This window comes from Equus asinus, chromosome 9 (assembly GCF_041296235.1).
Source record: "Equus asinus isolate D_3611 breed Donkey chromosome 9, EquAss-T2T_v2, whole genome shotgun sequence".
In the NCBI taxonomy this organism is placed as follows: Eukaryota; Metazoa; Chordata; class Mammalia; order Perissodactyla; family Equidae; genus Equus; species Equus asinus.
In genome coordinates, this window is record NC_091798.1 from 73360328 (window position 1) to 73383403 (window position 23076).

Sequence of the window (23076 nt, forward strand, 5' to 3'; positions counted from 1 at the left end):
ACACATAAACCAAAAGAATAGAATAAACAGCCCAGAAATAAAACTACACATATGCAGTCAACTAAAATGCTCAGCATTGCTAACCATCAGGGAAATGCAAACCAAAAACCACAATGAGATATCACCTCACATCTACTAGGATGGCTTTTATGAAAAAGACATGAGGTAAGTATTGATGAGAATATGGAGACAAGGGAACTCTTGTACACTGTTGGTGGGAATGTAAATTGGTGCAGCCACTATGGAAAACAGTATGGAGGTTCTTCAAAAAATTACAAATAGAGCCACCATATGATCTAGCAATCTCACTTCTGGGAATATATCCAAAGAAAACGAAATCAGTATCTCGAAGAGGTATCTGCATTCACATGTTCACTGCAGCATTATTCACAATAGCCAAGACATGGAAACAACCTAAGTGTCCATTGACAGAAGAAAGGATAAAGAAGATGTGGTGTATATATACAATGGAATATTATTCAGCCTTGAGAAAGAAGGAAAGACTGTTATTTGCAACAACATGGATTGAACATTATGCTAAGTAAAATAAACCTGAGAGAAAGACAAATCTGTATGATCTCACTTATATGTGAATCTAAAAGTTGAACTCAGAACCAAAGAATAGAATGGTGTTTACAAGGGGATGGGGGTAGGGATAAGAAGGAGCTGTTGGTCAAAGGGTATAAACTTTCTATTATAAGATGAATAAATTCTGGGGGTCTGATGTACAGTATGGTGACTATAGTTAATGATACTGCATAGTATACATGAAATTTGCTAGGAGAGTAGATCTTAATTTTTCTTATTACACCAAAAAAAAAAGGTAACTGTGAGGTGATGGATGTATGAATTAACTTGATTGTGGTAATTATTTCACAATGTATAGGCATATCAAACCATCACATACATCTTATATATAGACAATTTTATGTCAATTATACTTCAGTAAAGCTGGAAAAAAACAAAATAAAATTGGCAACCAACAAAAACAATCTACTTAATATTCTTAGTCTTCACTCTAAGCAACATTCTCCCTATATTAATAGTTATTTGCTTTAATTTTGATTCCTTCAAATAAACCTGCAAATAAAAACCTGTCAAATGGACAATAAACATGATCTTTTTCCCCAAATAATAAAAGGCAACACAGAACTAATTCCAATTTCTTTAGAAAATCTTATTGACTTGATTTGCTTTAAGTGTTTAAGCAGCCACATTGATTATACAATTGCTGGAAAATTTAGGAGGAATTGACTAGCTGGAAAAAAACACATAGGTTTGTAGACAAGCAGTTAACTCCTGACTCAAAAGCTGTAACTGAGTGTTAATAATGCTCTCTCCTTCTTTCAGTTGTTTCTTACTTTTTATCCCTGTGTGCATCCAATGCACAGAAGACAGCCTAATGTTAGGCTGAAGAAGCCTAATATTAAAAATGACATAGTTTAAGTAAACTTTTTTAACAGTATGACTGATCACTAACAAAAGTGATGATAGTAGTTTCCTGATTCTGATTCATGCAGTAAGAAGATGAAACACTTAACCCCTCCTGGTGAATATAGGTAACCTAAAAAAAAACAAGACAAGCCACAAAAAGGTGGGACATATGCACTAAGAGAATACAGAAATGCGGCAGAAATGTGTCTTGGTCTTAAATCATGTCCACTGAATCCCAGAACCTGGCTTTCATGTAACGCTCCCTTTTCTTCAACTTTCAAGGCCCAGTACTCCTTGGCTCTTTCCTTCCAATTACCACTTTTGGCATTGGCTTCACAGAGCATGTCTTCAGCTGGTGGCCCAAAATTCACTGCCACTTACACAGTGAGGAGCAAGCTGATCCAGGTACAAATCTCTGGCCAAACCTAGTCTCCACTTCCTCCCCAGGAAAACACCACCAAAAGCTAAAACAGAAATCAACAACCTAAATTAAAAGCCAAAATAGTGATCAGTATAAAATTCAAGTACTCCAACATGTCAGATCACTGCAATAATTTATTCAATGTGTGAAAGGGAAACTAGTGCTAAGGAATGAAAAACAATTATTTAAAACCAAAATTGTACTCAAATACTTGTACACAAATGTTCATTGTAGCATTATTCACAATAGCCAAAGGTAGAAACAGCTCAAACGTCCATCAACAGGTGAACAGATAAACAAATTATGTTATCTACATGCAATGGACTATATTATTCATCCATCAAAAGGAACGAAGTGCTGATACATGTTACAACGTGGATGAATCTCAAAACACTGTGCTAAGTGAAACGAACTGGACATAAAAGGTCATATATTATATGAACTCATTCATCTGAAATACCCAAAATAGGTAAATCCATTGAGACAGAGAGCAGATTGGTGCCAGGGGCTGGAGGCAACGGGAAATGGAGAATAAGTGGTTACGGGAATGAGGTTTCATCCGGGTTGATGAAAATGTTTTTGAACTAGATAGAGGGGGTGGTTGCCCAACATTATGCATGTACTAAGCACCACCGAATTCCATGCTTGAAAAAGGATAATTTTATGTTATGTGAATTTCATAACTTAGTGAACTTCATAATTTAAAAAAAAAAATGACTGCTGGTAGCTGTTTCTGCTTTCTGAAGATAGTGACATCACTCAGAATGCAAAACTGAGTAGAGGTTCTCTTCCCTTTCATTTTCAGAGATGGATGATGGAGGAAGAAAGAAAAGAGATTTAAAGTCTCTGTAAATTCTTCAGTGTGGCTAATGGCTTTTTAGAACAAATGACCCCGAAATAGAATTGGAATAGAAGCAGCTGAGTAGCAGGCAGAGCAGTAAATTACCAGGCACACCAATCGGAGAGGGGTTTTGCAGGGAGAGGGAAAATAGTGCGCTGGCAAGAGGCTGGAAGCCAGGGACCAAGGGGGTCAGTGAGAAAGTCCTGACATCAACATGGGCAAATAGTTAACGGAAGGGCTATCTAACATCCAAACGCATTGCCTAAGTTCAATGCAGGTTGGTTGAAGAAAAGAAAAAGTTATTGATTCTCTCCACTGAGCCCAAAGCAGAGTGATGAGAAAGGACACTGGAAGTGAAACCCAACAAGAATGGGAATTTAAAGCCAGAAGTGATCATGAAAACTTGTAAATCACTTAAGAATTCACAGAAATCTGGCTCTGGCATTGGATCTCCTCAGAATGTGTGATGAAAAGCTTAAGGAGATTTTATCTATAGGGGTCGGGGAATGCAATTCCTGGCTGGCATCAGGGTTATAAGTCATCACCTTCTATGTACAAATTAGATAGGTCTATGTTGGTAATCTTGTCTACCTATTAATTACAGCTCTCTAATTAAACATATTAAAGAGCCATCACCCATTCACCACATTTCATTCCCTGGGTATTTATGCAAAGTCTCAAACTGAACTTTGGTGTGCTAATGATCAAAGATTATACCATCAACCTTAAACCAAGGATGATACCATGAGGGAAATATGCAAAATTCTTTTAGGCTCTTTAGTCTGGGTTTCTCAAAGTACGATTTTCTAAGGAACTGCATTTGAAATATCTAAGATGTTTGGTAAGATTACAGATTTTCAAATCACACTTCAGATGTATTAAATCACAATCTCTCTGGATAGGGCCTGACATCTACTATTTAATACTCTTTCCAGATGATTCTTATCACACTAAAGTTTGAGGACCACTTCGGCTCTATGATCTCCAAAGTAGTGGGTACTTCCTCAACATTTGTAATAATCCACCGGAATTGGAACATCTTAATTATGTATTTTTAATCTAAAAAATAAAAAAGAAAATTTTGCTCATATTTAATATTTTGCTTGGTCCAGGCACCCTGCTGTGAAGTAACCTGAGGGAAGAATAAATTCTACATCAAAGAGGGTTTGATGATCTCACCCTCCCACATTCATTGACTGGCAGCTTTTGTGGGCAATTCCAGCTGCTTACTTTGGAATGTCATCCTGCAATTGCATTTATAAAAACAGGAATATTAAATAGTAGAATAGTTATAATATTCTGTAACGATATGAGCAGTAACCAGAAAATTCTTTTCTGCCACAACAGGTCCACTGGTTAGTGCAAGCCAAGTACTTAAGAAGATTTGCCAAGTTAAATATGATTTCAGCACTACTCTTGTATAAAAATAAAACTTCCTAAATTGCTTACCTTTCCTGGATCAGTGGCCTTCAATAATCTGTATCTAGCAAATATTTTGACAAAGTAAACATACTTAATAAATCCTTTCATGATAAAGTTGACATTTTAACAATGTTGAGAGACCAACTTGTTTTCAGAATAAAATGGAACATTTTGAAAATGAATGCTTGGGAAAGGTTTCCTGCTTAAGTGATTTTCTTGCTAAAAATGATGAATGTGCATAACACATAAAACTCTCACACCGTCACACTCAAAAATTTAGAAACAATTCCCTAATGTGTTTTCAAATTTTGCAAATAAGAAAGCTGAGATGATTTCATAACTATTTTGTTTTAATACAGAACATCTCTTAATTGGTTTGTCAGAAAAAGGTATTGATATCAAGGAATATGGAAATTTAATACTTTTTAATTTAAAACCTTAAAACATTGGTAGATGAATTTTTCCATGAATTCCATGGTTGATAAACGTAACCAATGATACATTTCTTTCTTCTATTTCAATTCATCTTTGTGAGGCACCTTTATCAGCTGTGACACTTTTTAAAAGCAAATACCGAAATAAACTCACCTTAGAATGAGACCTTCAGATAACTGGATCACAAGGTGTTAAACCAAGTTTTTCAAAAGGAATGAAACACATTCAATTATATTTCTATTAATGATGATACTAGCATTTTAAGTAAAAGCAAGAAGTTTGTTATACATTAAAAATTTTTTAATTTTTAAATATTTAAATATTTAATTTTACTTGTGCTTTAAATTTCCATTTTTGTATACTTTTTATAATGTATATTAACACACTATAACATTTAAAAATAAATAAAAGATACACAATTTGGAGAAGAGTGCTTTAAAATGTTTTACTGATAAGAGATGCAATTTAGAAAATGTGGAAATTATTGCTTCAGATGGTGACATTTTAGTTGGCATAGCTATATTTTCTAGCTAAATTAAAATTCATAGAGAAAGAGCAGAAATTCTCTTTCCCAAGCCATTCAATATAAAACCATCTTGTTTACATGTCAGTGACTTGGTGACGTTTATGTTGATGAGATTTCATCATGGACCCTTTAACATGCATAATATCCCATGTATTCAGTTCAGCTTTCCCACACCTCTGATTTCTCCATGGCTGAGGAACCTGGTCCCACAAAACACTGACTTGCCTACTTCTGTTCTGTAGAGATAACAGTTTATCTGTGCTGTGATAATCATATCTGTGTGAAATTCCTTTTCAAATCTATGGCCTCCAACGGTTTCAGGGAAGAAAAAATCCATAAGCTGTCCAAAAACCTTTTGATTTAGATCAAAGTCTCAAGAACTGTTGAGCCCAATTTAAGTTTTTGTAGCGCCACATTTTCAAGCATCCAAGATACACTTTGCTAAAACTGTTTTCGCTTTGTTTCTCCCAAAACACCTATGTACATTTATAGCTATCTCCTTTACGAACTATAAACTTTCTCTCACTTATAGGTTTGGGTTTTTCTCCAGAGGCGAACAACACTCGAGAATAGTCTCCCTACCTGTGTGTCTATTGACAAGATTTTAAACAGAAAAATAAGTGTGAACAGGTGTAACTTTAATGGGAAAAAATTCACAAACGGCACAAGAGCCTAGCTACTCCTTTGTGTTGGTGCTAGTAGGGATAGATTATGCCTTTAGTTTCTGCAGACATGAGGCTCAGGATTTTTCTAGCACCTATAGGAGGATTTGATTATAGAAACACAGGTTTGGGATTCACAAAATGGGCATTTGTTGGTTCACACTCTGTCCGTCACGTTTAGCTGTAATTTTCTTCTCTGATTCTTCATATATAAAGGAGGGGTAAAAAAAATCTAACTTACAACGTTAATAAAAGCAGTATATGAAATAAGCTATGATGAGTGTCTTGTGCATAGAGTGGCTCCGCAGGACCCTGGTATCTCATTTAATCGCCCTATCCTTTGCAGCTTCCTCTGGCTCCCCTTCTAGGCAATTTTTTTCAACAAATGGTAACTCATCCTGGCAACTTCATCCAGTTCCAACACGCCTCGAAATATTATTAGTAAAATCTGAATGCTATCTGATCTTCAGTTTGCTTCTTTCTTGTTGGTTTGATTTACATAATAGGGACAATAGTTATCGAAATATTTAACCAATATATGGTTTGTGACCACATAAATCACGTCCTCCTACACTGCTTAGCCATTAGGTATTAGACGTGTGATTTACTGCAACAGGAAAATGAGGGAGGGTTCAAAGAAGCCCATGGAATAAAAATGTAAAAGTTTATGTCATAAGGAGACTCCTATTCAATAGAGCAAGGAAGGAGCTTGCCAGAGGTAAGCTGAAAGGGACAAGAGGCACCAAGAGCAGAGCAAAAAGGTGGGATGCCAGGCTCCCTATTACTGCCTCAGTTTATTAGCAACAGGCAATGACATCAAAACATGAGAGAGCATGCAGTTGAAATTAGACAGTCTTTTCCCCTATTTACCACTAGAGATTCTAAAAGAAAATCACCTACCACAATATAGAACAGCTTCAGCAAAATAGAAATTATGTAGAGAATACTTGAGCAGAAGAGAGTCCGAGGAAGATTGCTTTGGCTCCTTGGGTTATGAAAAATACCCAAGCATTGACATTTGGTCTAGAGCCAGAGGATCTGACAAAGGGCCGCTGGCGAGGGGTGCGGAAATTCAAGGACTTGGGACTTGAGGGATGACATGGCTGAGTCTCAGAGGACCTGCAGGAACGGAAGGTTCCAAGATGAGGCCAGGTCAGCAGATGGAGACAGCCATTCCCCTATTCATTGGCCTTGCAGAGAGACCAGAAGATGAGTGTCACCAGCTCATAGTGCAATAGCATATGCCAGCAAATGCACACTGACTGGGCAAGACAAGAGAGAATTCACATAACAGCAGGACCCTCACTTAGACAAATCACCCCTCAACTCAGTGAGGGCAAGGAAACTTCTTCCTGCCTCCAGAACTCACGTTAAAATATAGAAGGGGGAAAACATGAAATGACTTACTGGGCATTAGAACTTCGAATGCAATGACTATTACCAGTTTTAAATTTACTATTTATCTGTTTTAAATCTGAAAAAAGTAATAAATCTTCAACTGGCAAATTTGTGTTCCCCTACAATTCCCCAAGCCTTCTACCTCAGCTACTACCAAGTAAAATGGGATCTTGAAGTCAACATTGTTTTAGAAAATTTAAAATTCTCTTTTTTGCAGATGTGTGTCTAAACGTTTAAGTGTATGAGCCAACACAAAGGATTCAATTGTCAAAAGGATCAGATTCCCACAAATCAGGGATCTTACTCATTATCAGACTTCAATCATTTTAAAGATACATGTCATCAAGAAGCACAGTAGAAGAGGGGAGATATCTGTGGCACCCGGGGCCTTTCTTTATGCGTCACACACTTGCTGTCTCGCTCAGAATAATAGATGAGGCCTCAAAGTGAGGTTTGTAAGTCTCTTCACACAGTGAGCAGTGTTTAAGCTATGAAACATTTTATACCAAATCTTCACAGGGCTTGTGTGACAAGACATTTCCAAGAATCCATACCTCACAAATCGAATCAGAGAAATGAGGAAAAAGACAGGAAAGGTGACTAAGAAGAAGACGTATAGATAAATATAGATCTAGATATAGATAAACACAAAGCAAAGGAAAGCTTGAGTATCTAGATTAATATTTGACAAAGTGGATTTCAGAACAAAAATTATTATATATTTACCAGTGATTAAGAAGGTTATTTCATAATAAAAAAAGGAGTTAATTTGTCAAGAGAAAATAACAATTCAAAGAGTTTATACACCTAATAATAGAGCTTAAAATACATAAAGCAAAATTCTGCAGAACCGTAAAGAGAGAAAAACAGACAAATCTACAATTAACATTAGAAATTACAATACCTGTCTCCCCAGAATATATAGAAAAGCAAACAGAAAATCAGTAAGGACAATGTTATGGGTTAAATTGTGTCCCCCTCAAAATTCACATGTTGAAGCCCTAACCCCCAATATCCAGATGTAATCTTATTTGGAAATAGAGGTATTGCGGACATAGCTAAATTAAGATGCCATCAGGGGCAGGCCCAGTGGCACAGCGGTTAAGTGCGCACGTTCAGCTTTGGCAGCCCGGGGTTTGCCAGTTCGGATCCCAGGCGTGGACATGGCACCGCTTGGCAAAAGCCGTGTTGTGGTGGGCGTCCCACGTATACAGTAGAGGAAGATGGGCACGGATGTTAGCTCAGGGCCAGTCCTCCTCAGCAAAAAGAGGAGGATTGGCAGCAGTTAGTTCAGGGCTTATATTCCTCAAAAACAAAAAAGCCATCATCCCAGAGTAGGATAGGCCCCTAATCCAATATGATTGGACTGACTTCTAAAAAGGAGAAATTTGGACACAAGGCAAGCACACGGGAATAACGCTATGTGAAGTTTGGAGTTCTGATGCCACAAGCCAAGGAACTACCAGAAGCTAGGAGAGAGGCCTGGAATGGGGCCTTCAGAGGAAGTACGGCTCTGCCAACACCTTGGTGTCAGACTTTCAGATCCTCAGTTTGTGGCATTTTGTTATGGAAGCCCTAGCAAACTAACACAGATAAAGAAAACTTGAACAACACTATCAACCAACTTCTGAGATCTATAGAACTGACATCTGTAGAACACTCTACCCAACAGCAGCAGATTATGCATTCTTTTTAAGTGGAAACAGAACATTTTCTAAGGTAGACCATATTTGGGGCCATAAAACCAAGGACATAGGTCATACAAAGTATGTTCTCTGACCACAATGGAATTAAATTAGAAACCAATAACAGAAAGTCTGATTATGTTTTCTTTTTCTTTTTGACACACAAATTGATTGTGTTTCAGTACTTACATATATTGTGGAATGTGATGTTCAGATGATCCTCTTGTAGATTTAAAATTATAGATTTAAAGTGAAGAATTTGGGAGAGGCCAACAAAAGGGTCTTCTATTTTTAACCCAGATAGGATCTAGGCAAAAGCCTTTATAAAGTGCAGATCATGTAAACCAGAAAACTTGGGATTAAGTTACACAAATATGCAAAGGCATATACACTTAAGTGTGCATTATTGCCTTATTTATAACCACAAAAAATAGAAACGATAGAAACATCAACATTAATTATTTTAGTGACAAAAGAAAAATGAAGGTGAAAAATAAAATGCCATCTAAATAAGTGTTAGGATGTTGATCAATTACCAGTACTATAGTTTAAATCCATCAATGGCTTACCTTATACTCCACAAAATTCTGCATTAACTGAAAAATAATCAAAACAGGTGAATGTTATAATCCAAAACAATTGATTTTTGGAAAAAGTGTAAAGTTGATAAAACACTAATCCCTTTAAGCGATACAATAGTAATAAAATCACTATCGTTTTACATTTACATAGGCACTCCAATTTACAAAGTGATTTCTCATAAATTACCTGATGCAAGTTTCAACATGTCCACAAAATAAACAGGATGAGGATTATTCTCACTTTTCAGAGGAAGAAATCAAGGCACAGAAATATTAAGAAAATGTAAAAGTTGGAACTAGGAATCAGTTCTCCTAAATCCTAAATCATTAAATTACTCAAGTATGTGCGATTTACAATGAACATTTTCTTTGATCTAGAAAATGAAGTTTTATATGTGAATGCAGATTGCTTTACCAACATATTTTATCATATAATTAAAAATGTATCAAAAGAAAAAAAAATGTTCCAAGTTACATTTGGAAATTGAGTGACATCTACGTTGGCTATCGTGGTTCCAAAGAAAATGAGTTACAAAGCTCAAAACAAAAATCACCATGTCTGGTCTGAATGCAGGACAAATAGCCCACTAATTTTCCCTCACATGCACCTATCCAATTTTCTCTTCCATTGTTAGGGTCCCTGAATTCCATTACAGTGTAATCAATGTAATGAATGCAGAGATAAATAAATAAAATGAAGCAGGCTTTGCCTCGCAGCAGATATTTGCATTACATCTGTGAGAATTTGCTGTTATTAAATTAGCTGCAGGAGGGCTTTTTTATTGCCTCCTAAATGCAAGAGAGACATTCAAACCAAATAAAACTCCGTTTTTAACAACCAAATATTACACTAAAAAAGGTCAAGCACACCTGTTTGTAGTATTACATGCATGCATTTTGATACAGGACAACCTTTAACTTTCAATTAAAAATGTGAACAATGCTTACCCTACATTTTGACTGTTCAGGTCTCCCCACAAATAAAGAAGATATTAAAATTTCATTATACCGAAATTTGTGCAATAAAGAAAATGGTGAACTCAACGGGCTTAATGGCATACCATTCAGTTTTTCCGCCTAGTTTATGGCCTATGTTAATACCCCCATTTACCAAAACACCAGCCAAGATCCAAAAAGTAAGCCATGTATTACAGTGGAAAAAAATGGAACTCTGGAGTCAGATGGAACTGATTTTGAATCCCAGCATAATCACTTGCTACCAAGGTGACTTTGAAGAAGTTGCTTAGCCTCATCTGTAAGACAGATAGCTATTTCTTATGGTTGTACAGCTTAAATAAGAAGTGAATAAAGCATGTGGGATGGCTTATGCACATAATAGGTACTCTGTTGTTATTATTGTTATTAAGCTGCTACTTCATAAAACTAAAATTTTACTCACAGGGGAACCATGGAGATAATAACCAAGGGCCTATTTGCTCTTGTACATATGGATCTAAATATCTTACTTTTCCTAATTCTCAGTACTAACTTTTTTATTCATTCATCCAGCAAATATTTATTAAATTCCAACTATGTGTCAGGCACTGTTTTAAACATTGGGGATACAGCAGCAAATGAAACAAGCAAAAATCTTTGCTGTGATGGACAATATAAGAGGCACAGAAGTAAAATATACAGGATGTTAAATAGTAATGAGGAATAAAGAATAAACATGCAAGAGGAAAGGGGGATAGAGAATGCTGTGGTTGGGTGTGAGGGTCCAAAGTGACTTATCGTGACTTCCATTGAGAAAGTGACACTGGAGTAAAGACATACAGGAGGTGAAGGAAGGAGCTATGTAGGATGGTCAGATTGTGGTTATATGTGAAAGCACAACCAGTAAGATTTCTTTACAGATTAGACATAGGTTGTAAGCAAATGAGAAAAATCAAAGATGACTCCAAGATTTTTTGCCTTAGCAACTAGAAGAATGCAGTTGCAATTTACTAAGATGGGAAAGATTAGGAGAGCAGTAGGCTTGGGGAAAAAAAACACAGAAAGCTCAGTTTGGAACACACTAAGTTTGAGATAACTAGCAGAACTGTAAGTAGAGATTTCGAGTAGTCAATTAAATATATTAATCTGGAGTTCAGAGAGGAGACTATCTTAGAAATAAATTTGGTAGTCATCAGACTATTATCAATATATAATCATGAAACTTGTTAAGATCTTTAAGGCTCATTAAGAGTTGGGTTTATACAGAAATTAAAAGAGGACCAAGGACTGGGAACTGGGCCCACCATTATTAAAAAATTGGAGAAATGTGGGGCTGGCCCAGTGGCATAGTGGTTAAGTTCACATATTCTGCTTCTCGGCAGCCCGGGGTTCGTCAGTTCAGATCCCGGGTGCGGACACAGCACCGCTTGGCACGCCATGCTGTGTAGGCATCCCACATATAAAATAGAGGAAGATGGGCACAGATGTTAGCTCAGGGCCAGTCTTCCTCAGCAAAAAGAGGAGGATTGGCAGCAAATGTTAACTCAGGGCTAATCTTCCTCAAAAAAAACATCGGAGAAATGAGAAATAAAACAGCAAAGATGACTAATAAGAAAAGGTCAATGGGATAGGAGAAAAAGCAAGAGTAGCAGTTGTCCAGGAAGCCAAGCAAGAAAAAGTACATCAAAGAGAAGGAAGAGATCAGTGGTGCCAAATGCTTCTGATGGGTGAAGTAACATGAGGACCAAGAAGTGTTCATTGGATTTTACAATTTGGAAGTCAGTTGGTGACCTTGATAAAGTAGAGTGAAAGACAGATTACAACTAATCAAGAGAAACAAAGGCAGCAAGTATAGAGAAAGTTTTCAAGGAGTTTTACTACAAAAGTAAGAAGAAAAATTGGTGGTAGGAGGAAGGAAAGTAAGTCAGGAGGAGCTTTGTTGTTGTCCTTAAGATGAGAAAAGTTCCAGTATGTTCTGTACTGATGGGAAAGATGTAATAGATGATTAAAGCTGCTGATATAGGCAAGAGAGAGAACAATTGTTATAAGAATGATCCTGAGTAACAATGAAAAGGGATGTGAGCTGGTGCAAAGTAGATGGGTGACGCGAAGTAGGAAGATAATGTATATTGGCACTAATGTTCATTGGTAGATATATATATGGCAGTGGAATATTATAGAAGTTCTCTTTTATTGCTTCTAATTTCTCAGTTATATAGAAAGCAAGATCAAAAGCTAAGAGTGAAGTGTTGTGGGTTTGAAAAAATAGAAAAAGGTATAAAATAAAAGTCTAGGAGAGAAAGAGAGTCAAATGGACTTGGGAATGGAATGAGACAATTTGTCAGCATTGAGGCCCACTGGAGACAAGTGCCCCCAATAATAGATGAGTATAGCAAAGTGGGTCTAGGATGTCCTGGGTAAGAAAGCAATAATCATTCCAAGAGGGGAGGCTTGTGGCATTTGACAATTGCTGCGTGACCTCTGCAGAAATACTACTTCCTGTTAACTTTGTAGCTGGCTTTATCCTTGTCTGCCCTCTCAGCCTGATAAATGGCAGGGATGCTTTTTTCTCTTTTCAATCTGAGCTGATATTCACTCTTTAAGCCCCAGGCAGACTCTGACTCCCTCATTGACCATGACTTCCAGAGGGCACATTGGAGAAAATTCAGAAGAGGGGGCAGGAGTGAGAGAAGGGGCCAAAAAGGATACATCCTGGACCAAAAGGAGTAAAGTTCAGGAAATGAGTGATGACCTGGAAAGCAGTGGCTTGTCCTGATGATTAGTCTTGACTATCCTAAGACACAGTGTAGGGGAGAGGTTCTGAGTGTCAGATGGTGGTGAAGGAGGTTGGAGGTCCCTCTGGGATACTCAGAGTCCTAGAGTGCCCAGCGAGCCTCTGCTGAGACAGGTGAGCTGATTTGGAGTACATTGGCTCTCTCGTGACTTCTATGAGAAAGCAGCAAATAAAAGGGAGAAAACATCTAGCACAGGTACTGCTCCAGAGTGAAGAGAAGTGATAGCAGAGGAGGAAATACAAATTATAAAAACAATCAAATTTCAAAATATACAACAATTTGGAAGTATTCGATATAAAGGCAAATAACCCAATACACAGCATATTCCCTGAAGTCATCATAGTGTTATAGCACAGTATAACTAATATTCCTAATTATGTCCCTGAATTACCAATAAAATGGAAAATTATGGTGAGTATGCTCTTTACAAGGCAATAAGGTAGAGCTGGAATATCTTTTATATTTCCTTCTGTTCACAATAAATAATCCATCTCTCCTTCACTAGCTCCTTCCCCATTAAATATATTTTGAAAATATTTCCATCAAGAAATATTTTTAAAGTGTTGAGATTTAAAAGACTAAACTCTCAGCTACACAGAACATGTGGGTCTATACACAGACTATTACCCCAGAGGTTGTTCAGTGAGTGGACTGCAACATGACATGTCCCCAATTCACATTCTGTCTCTCAACACATGGTAACAGAACAGGTCCCCTCTACCAATATCACCCTTAAAAGAAAAATACTGGAAAGTTAGAGACAAAGAACACCACTCCTGCCTACTGGTGCTCACAGCGTAGCACCGATTTATAGCACTGAACTCGTGTTTGCGTAGTGTTTTGCAGTTTACTTGCTGCTTTCATGTGCATTCTACCATTTGGTTCACACAAACACTCTGTAAGGAGATGTAATCTCACTTTGCAAAGGCAGAAACTGTGCTTCAAGGAGTTTAAGAAACTTGTCCAAGATCATTTTGCTAATGAGTAGAGGCTGGACTGCAATTCAGGTCTCAACCTTCACAAGTGAACAAGTCCTTGGACAGGGGAGGAGCAGGGAGCAATTACGTGAGTGTTTCAGAAAGGGCAACCATAACTCAGCTTTGCTCATTTGATCAGGGCAGAGAAGATGGATAAGAGAAATCAGGAGAATGAGAATGTGTCCACCTCTCAAACACATGTGAGACAGAGGAAACGACCCAAACAGACTAGGACAAATTTCCATTTTGTTTCTTTCCCTTCTGAGCAGAATGGATAAGTATATTCTAGCTCTGCAGTGGTTCTCCCTCAGGCAGTATTCATCTGAGTTTGACCTCAGAATAAGTCACTCATACAATTGGTCCAATTTAACTTGAATCATGGTCCTAAATCTTAATTCAGTGTGCTTATGTTGGCCAAACTGTATAAACTCTTTTCATAAACAAATTGGATACTGTCCCATTGGCCTTGTGTGGAAATTCTGTTTTCGTTTTCATTGTTCTCATATTTTATTACCTTAGTCATCTGGGCAATGTATTGATTGTGTTTAAGAGAGAATAAGATCTCCATTAAAATAAAAGATCCCTAAGTGTTATAAGCACATTCTCTCAATTCTTGTAGAGATTATCTTCCCAGATCACTTAAGTCAAGTACACTGACCTACATATCAAAAGACACAGTTAAGAACCTAAGGACGCTTCTGAAAATATGAAAAAGAGATAGTTGCATATTAATGTCCATGGAGAACAAGTGGAGTTGAAATGCAAGCATTCCTGTTGCTAATGCCCCTTAAATATGCTTAGATTACTATATCATTTGTTTCTTTGCTTAGATATAGTAAGTACATGCTATATACAAATGTTTGCCCTCATATGGTTTACAGTTTAACAGGGAAACGTATTCATATGAAGAAATATGCCATGAAATCTATAGTGTATTGTAGGAACACAAAAAGTAAAATGATAAATTATATACTAGATTATAGGAAAACTCTTATCAGCAGAAATAAATTTTGATCTGGATCTTGAAAGTGTTTGCTATGTAAATTGGGAGGACCAGAAACTACTGGATGAGGGTGTTTGCAATAAAACTGCATGTGACAGGAGCCCAAAAATGTGGAATGGAGCTCACAGAAAGCTAGGGTAGGAGAAGAAAACAGACAAAGGACCATGAAAAACTCCGTGCCATAAAAATGAGCTTGGACTTCATTTTCTCAGCAATATCCTTATTACTCAGGGCAGGCTAACTGTTAGAACAACTCTCAATTTCAGTATTTTGAAAGCAATTTTATATCAATATTATAACTTATTCAATATGATGATATGTGAGTGGGTAGTAGGGTAATGTTTGCAACGGCATGGCAACCAAAACTGATTGTCAGATTTTGCTCATTGCCCTTTGTTTTCACTTGCTTCAAGATTAACACTGTTTCTTGTGAGTCAGCTATTCAAGATGATTACATAGTTCCGAAACCTTGTTCAGTGTCCAAGTCCAATAGGTACGTATGGGAACTGAAAGATTTATTCTGCAACGGTTGGGAATACTCTGTAATAATTATTGAGCATGTAATATTCTCCAACCTCTGAGCACAGTGCTTTGTATATGTAAAATTTCACCTACAAAATACTTGTGTTAGGTAATACTATTTTTCCCACTTTTTAAAAGAAACTAATATTCAAGAAGTATAAATAGCTCATCCAGGGTCACACACCTTATGAATGGCAAATTGGAACTGGAACCCAGGGCTCACAGATAGCAACGGACATATTCATAACCATTAAACTGACTCTACGAATAATGGCAGTTCCTTCTCTCAAGGGACATATAATTTAGTGGAGTAAATCATCAACTGCAAAATAGATAATAGGTGCACACTATGAGGGCACATTAGATCACCTGTCACAGACTTGAGCCATTGGAGAATGCATTCCATGGGACAGGACCTGCAAATAAAGGGAAAAAAGAAGTATATTTCAGCCTAAAGGACGAGAGGAATGAGAGCACGATGTCTCTATGCAAAACTCCTAAGTGGGTTCCATGGGACTACAAGGCCTGAGGTATGGCTTGAGGACCTTGCACTAAGATATGTATGTTCATCCACTGTTGGTCTTTTGGGGTCTTTATCAGTGCTCTACCTGGCATCAACTTAGTCCAAAAGAATACATTAAAGTTAGAGGTCAATGGCTTGTACAAATCTCAAAACTGAGCTGCAAGGAGAACAGCTGCTGGTAAAATCTGATCAGGGGAGTATACGGTTTCTAAGAGTTGAACGCACAATAAATATGTTTGTCTCTGCCTAGGGCTATAGTACAATTTATCCTTTAATATCTCCAGGCTTTCACCATTAGTGGTCAGGCATTTCAAGTTTATGTATGTAAAAGGGCAACTTTTGAGGGAGCCAGCCCAATTCCACCTGCAGGTGAGAAAAGCATAAAGTTTGTATGACTATCAGAAATTATTAGGTAGATTTTCAAAACTACGATTTTAAGGATTGCAGGATACATTCAGTGCTATAAAACTCTAACGAAAAGAATAGAACCCAAAACAACACAGTGCACCTATTAAGAGAAGTATATAAAATTCAACGAAATTGTCTAGGTTGCAGAGTACCAGGCTAGAAAGTATGATTCAGCACTGACTTCGGAAAGTTATTATTTTTTTAATTTAATTTAATTTTTTTTTTAAGATTGGCACCTGGGCTAACAACTGTTGCCAATCTTTTTTTTTTTTCTGCTTTATCTCCCCCCCCCCGCCCCCCCGTACATGGTTGTATATCTTAGTTGCACATCCTTCTAGTTGTGGGATGTGGGACGCTGCCTCAACGTGGCCTGGCGAGTAGTCCATGTCCACGCCCAGGATCTGAACCCTGGGCCGCCGCAGCAGAGCGTGCAAACTTAACCACTCGGCCACGGAGCCGGCCCCTATTTTTTAAATTTTAAATAAACCTTCAAGCCTAGGTAGTTTAGCCTCAGGAATTTGTGCCACCAGCACAACTCAACTCCCCTCACCATCACCAACCACCACCACCAATAGGAGAAAAATTGTATGATTCCCCCTATGGAGGTTGTTTTGTATGATACCCACGTGTTTGTAATCCCCTCCAACTTGACTGCTGCTTAGACAAATGAAACAGGGATTTAGCAAAAGACCACACCATAACTGAGCTCATGGAGTCTACTTTACCCTCTCTGAAATAGGGATCAAAAGCTGTGGAGTCCCAACTTACTGTTTTTTCTCACCCACTGATCCGCACATCTGATTTTTTGTTTTTTAAAAAAATCCTAACATCAAAATAACAAAGATATAACACTTGGGACAATTTTCTCCCTTTATCGGCTGAGCTCAACTTCTCAGACTGAATTTTGGGCTGTCCTAGAAGTACCCTCCTAATTACCAGCAGTAAATTATCCTCAGTGTTCTACAGCTAAAGAGCCAAAACTTCCACAACTATCCCTTTCTCTGTTTAGTTTTATCAGTCCCAAGAAATGCACCCTGACCTGAACTGATCAGTTACAAATTAGGCTGTGTATAGAGACACAAAATAAGAGTAAAATGGGGCCAACTTGATGTGTAATCTTATCAGTCAGGGACCTGGCAAGAAACAGACGGCATTATCAATGTGGCTAAGTGAAAGAGAGTTTGATAAAAGGTGAGCTGTAGGAAATCATAAGGGATAAAGCAGTATTGCAGGACTCATTATCTTTAGGCTTTATTACTTCCCAAGTGGAATTGTAACTGAGCTTCAGCAAACCATTCCACCATTATATGATCTAGCTACTTCGGTTTTATGGGGCATATGATTAAACAAGTTAATTCTGTAGGAATTAGCCCATTGCTACACTTCCTTTCTTATCAAATGAGTCCTCTAATTGGAAGCAATGTCATGAAAAACACCAAGGCAACGGCTAAGGCATCCTGTAAATGCCCTAATAGTGGTGCTGGCAAAGTACAGTGGGCAAGAAATGTAAATCCATACCCATATTATAAGGACAAAGTGTTCTCCCCTTCATGATGAAAGGGATCCAATGGAATAAACCTCCCACCAGGTAACTGTCTTATACCCCAGAGAATGGTCCAGGATAGTTACACAGCAGTAGCATTTGTTGGGTCAGCCTTGGTAAGAGGAAGTCCCATGCCACTGAGTGTCTCCTTGTGAGGCAACAGACACCATCATGAAAAATCTTTTTTACCAGGGTCAGGCTGGTTCTTTCAGATAAAGGAGAGATTCTGCCTAAGAGAACCAGCATTAGAGGTTCAGGGAGATTTGAGAGCTCAAGTTCTCAACCTTCTCTCTGTCTGTCCAAATGATTCTTTCCCATAATTCAGTGTCCCAGCGCTTCCCATTTATTGCTCTTACCTTAACATAATAGACCTAACAATGTTGAACATTTAACTGTGGCTGAATTTCTGTACCCTTTACAACTAGGTCCTATTCTTTGTCCTCAACTATATCTGCCTTACCACAATAGGAGATAAGGCACTCCTAAATAGCCTCTTAGGCGGTTTGATTTTTCTATGCATATTCTAAGCTTTAAAATTCTCCATTTCCCTGTATACACTCTCTAGAACCATAACTTTTATAATCACTTTTGACATCATAATGATTAACTTCACAGTTGTCTCTCAATGCCCTGCCCTCCACCTGCACCTAATCCCATGCTGCTACTATTGCTATTAAGACGATTGTGTGGCTACTGCATGCCAGTAATTATCCATGACCTATGCCCGCCAGCAAGAAGGTTCTCTTGAACTATGTGAACAATTCACTCCCAGTATCCCTCCTACCCCTAGTTTCAATTACCATAGACAGGCCTTGGCCCAAAATAATGAAGTTTCAAATTTGTTATGTGAGAAGAATTTCATAAATGGATCTGTTTACAAAGGCTTGGACAACACAAAGGGTAATGCAGTATCCTGGTGCTGGTAATAATGGGCAATGTTAACATCTCCTGGCCTGAAGCAATGAGGGACAAGAGGAGTGCTGACCAGAACCCAGAAAGAGAGAGAGATTCAAAGAGAGAGACAGGCAGAGAGACAGAGAGAGATTGAGAGAGAGAGAGTGCAAGAGCCCCGTGTGGAGAGGGCTACTTGAAAGGAGCTATGACTTTTAGGCGAAGGATGCATCCAATTTGTGACATGATGCCGCAGAAGGAATAGATTTTTCCTCTCTCTCTCTGACAAGTGCTCCCACTGTAACCCAAACAGAAGCCAGAGAACAGGAAACCCCGTCAATGCAGTCCATCCAATTTAGCCTCTCAGGGCACAGCGCATGGTTGAGAAGGATAGACGGTGGACCTGAATGGTCAAAAGCAAGACCCTGCACAACAAATAAAATCCCCCATTCATAAATGATTTCAATCAGACGCATAGGCCAAGCAACACACAAATTTTTTTCCCAGTCATTCCTCTCCCTAACAATATCTTCTCCAACACCTTTGCAGATCCCTAAGAAGTAATGCAAGCTATGTACTCAGTGCACAAATATTAGTTGTGGTGTGCTTTATTATTAAATTCTGTGCCCTGAGTACAATTAAGAACAAAACTCATATCAGTAGACACAAAATAGTGGTAAATAAAATAAAATACTTTCATTCAGAATGATTTTTCATCTTCTAACTAAATAAAGAGATAAGCATAAAAAGAGACAAGATACTTGTATCTCACATACTTCCATAATCATTCACCATTTTTCCATTTTCTCCACATTTTTCCTTTTTTGAGTTGCCTCATTTGTAGTCTAACCATATTAAAGAAATCTTCCTTCACTATAAATAAATATAAGACCTGTTTTCAGTAAATAAAATTTATTTAAATCTGTCAGTAAAATGCAGATAATTTTGACTCCTCTTATAAAGGCATGAATTCCATCTATATAAACAGAAGAGCAGATAAACACTATGAAAAGAGAGCTGGTAGCTCAAAGTAAGATAATTCTGAAATATATTAGTCTCTGTTTAAACAAGAACACATGCATGGGAGTGTTAGTTGATTAGATCTCTTTTAAAAGTGATGTGTCCTGAAGACGACGGATAAATTATTTCTCAAAGGGAGCATTTCTCTGATTTAAACTAAGCATTGAAGTAATCCAAATTAGCATCCTGATTTTGTAACATTAACTGGATATCTACTATGTGACAGATACTGTGCTAGAAAGTAATAGTGTAGTTGGAGAAACTGATTTGTAACCAAATGCTTATAAATCCATGTAAATTAAAGAATGAGCTGTTGAACCACACTCCTAGCCCTTTACAACAATTTACTTTTTCACAACTGTGTAACTTGACTCTTGTCAGCCTTGCCTCTTTTCTTCAACTCTCCTGAGATATATTTCCTTTTTTCCTTCCAAATCATATTTTATCTTCAAAGTTCAACTCAAGCCCTGTGTGATAGAGATTGCTGGATGACCACCAAATTAATTCTTACCTTTCTGCTGGGAATATAGCTTGACCACATTTCTCTGCCTCCTTGCTGCTAGTTGGGGCTCTAAGAATGAGTACTAGCCAATGGAATGTGCGTAGAAGTAGTATGAGCCACCGCCAGGGGTAACCCACAAAATGTCCTGCACTTACTACTTCATGCTCTTTCCTGCTACCAGGAAACTGGTATGGTGAGATCCAGATCCACTTTAGAAGCCATATGTTGAAGCTGCAGTTTCTGCCATTGGCCTGGATTCTTGACGACTTCATAGAACCAGAATCCGCCTGCCAATCAAGAAGCCCCTGGACTGTTACATGAGCAAGCAATAAGCTTCTAATATGTTGAACTGCTACATTTAGGGTTCCATTTGTTAAAGCAATTCCACTTACCCTAATCTGCCTCTTTCTTTAAGCCACTTATGGTCATTCTCATTCACACCCGTCAAGTACTTGTACATTATACCATACGTTACAACACTCATTTGTGGCCTCAGTTTTTTGGTTTAATGTTTCATAGGTGGCCTTCTTGCATTGCCAAGTCCTTAATTCCCTAAACCAGAGATTTTCTTATCCCTGAGACTGAGCCAGGAGTTTTAGCATAAAAAAGACATGATTATAAAGCAAAAGCATTAAGCAAAAACTTTGCTGTGTAGCGAAAAATTAACTTTACTGGAAAAGAGATCTACTCCAATTTCTGGGAGGTAAACTCTAAACTCAGGATTTTCTAAATGATAGGAGTGTCTTTGCTATCCAGACCACACTTGATACTTTATGCTACCCAGGAGACTCACGGTGAGCCTCTAAATAGATTATGCTAATGTGATGACTCAAGATGTTGGCTAGCCACATCAGAAAGACTAACCATGTGCTTCAAGTTGGGGTTTTGAACCATATGATATGAACTCGATCTCCAAGGAGGGGAGGGGGCTGGAGATTTAGTTCAACCACAGGGGTAATGATTCAATCAATCATGCTTACATAATGAAACCCCAACAAAAACTCTAGACACAGAAGCTCAGGTGAGCTTCCCAGATTGGCAATACTGCACGTGTGTGTTGCCACACATTGATGCTGAAAGGATAATGTGTCACTGAGGACATGCAAGCTTCAAGCTTGGAACCCTCCCAATCCCAGATTTCTCCCAATATGTCTCTTCCTTTGTCCAATTCTGATTTACATATTCTGCTATAATAAAACTATAACCATAAGTGCAGCACTTTCATGAGTTCTACAATTTATTCCAGCAAATTATCAAATCCTAGGGAGTCCATAGGAGCTCTGAATTTGTAGCCAGCTGAAGCCAAGGTGGTCCTGGGGACCTCTAAACTTGCAGCCATTGTCAGAAGTCTTGAGCAGGCTTGGCAATCTGGATGATTGTGCCTTTAAATTCAAGTTTTACTAACTCCAAATCCTTGTAAATTCTAAATTTGAATCAAAAACATAAGTATGAACTCATGATTTTTTATTCTTAAAAAATAACTTTTACACATTTCCTAACTCTATCCACTGAAAAGGCCTAGAAGCAATAAATACCCAGTAGCAATAAATACCTCTACCTCCTATATTGTGATATTTAAATATCATTTCTGATTATGCTTTGGGGTTGATTCCATATCTAGAACAAGAAATATACACCACAGATTGGACCCTCTTGCTGTGCCAGAAGACAAAAATCTATCAAAGATGAATGGGGTCAATGTCAAAAGGGCATGGAAGTCAACAAGGCTCATATAAAGGGGCTCACAATATCCTAAAAATGGGACAATTTGAACATCAAAAGAAACAACAGCAATAATAATTTTAAACACATCAAGTTCAAATATAAAAAATATTTAGGGGGCTGGCCCAGTGGCACAGTGGTTAAGTTAGCACACTCTGCTTTGGTGGCCCAGGGTTTTTTGCAAGTTCAGATCCTGGGCACAGACCTACATACCACTCAGGAAGCCATGATGTGGCAGTACCCCACATACAAAACAGAGGAAGACTGGACAGATGTTAGCTCAGGGACAGTCTTTCTCAAGCAAAAAGAGGAAGATTGGCAATGGATGTTAGCTCAGGGCCAATTTTCCTCACCAATATATATATATATATTTAAAAATTTATAATTGTATTTTTTTAAACAAACTCATTGGTTTGTTTAAATCAGATATTGCTAGGGCACCAACTCTTTAGTCTGAAAACTGACAAATAAAGGGGAAAAATTAAGCATTTTTCTTTTCCTGTACAAATAGTATTCTGGATAACAAAGTAGTTGAGGTAATACTTTTCTTTACAGAAAAATTCCACGTGAAAAATACAGAAGGCATAAATAAATTAGAAAATCATCTGGTTCTTCCTCTCACCTTTCCTTCGTCTTCTCCTTTTCCTCTCACTTTCTCTCTCTTTCCTTCCCCTCTCATGTCCCCCTCCTCTCTTCTCTTCCCAAACAATTCGGTCCTAAAGTCATTAGATGGGGCATTGCAAGTAGGTACCCAGGCTTGAGAGCAGGGGGAGACCATGGTGTTTCAGAGTGGAATGTCCTAGGCAGGCTAACTATTGCTACATAACAA

General features: G+C 37.9%; 1 long non-coding RNA gene across 1 annotated transcript in view; it reads right to left on the reverse strand.

Annotated features, from left to right (window-relative positions):
* The window catches only part of LOC123289807 (uncharacterized), a 170293-nt gene that overhangs the window by 42440 nt on the left and 104777 nt on the right, over window positions 1-23076 (reverse strand). Inside the window, exons 3-4 of the long non-coding RNA XR_011505931.1 lie at window positions 16008-16054; window positions 9394-9420 (exon numbers count right to left, since the gene is read on the reverse strand). This is a non-coding gene — a long non-coding RNA (uncharacterized lncRNA). The remainder of the gene's footprint in view (window positions 1-9393; window positions 9421-16007; window positions 16055-23076) is intronic.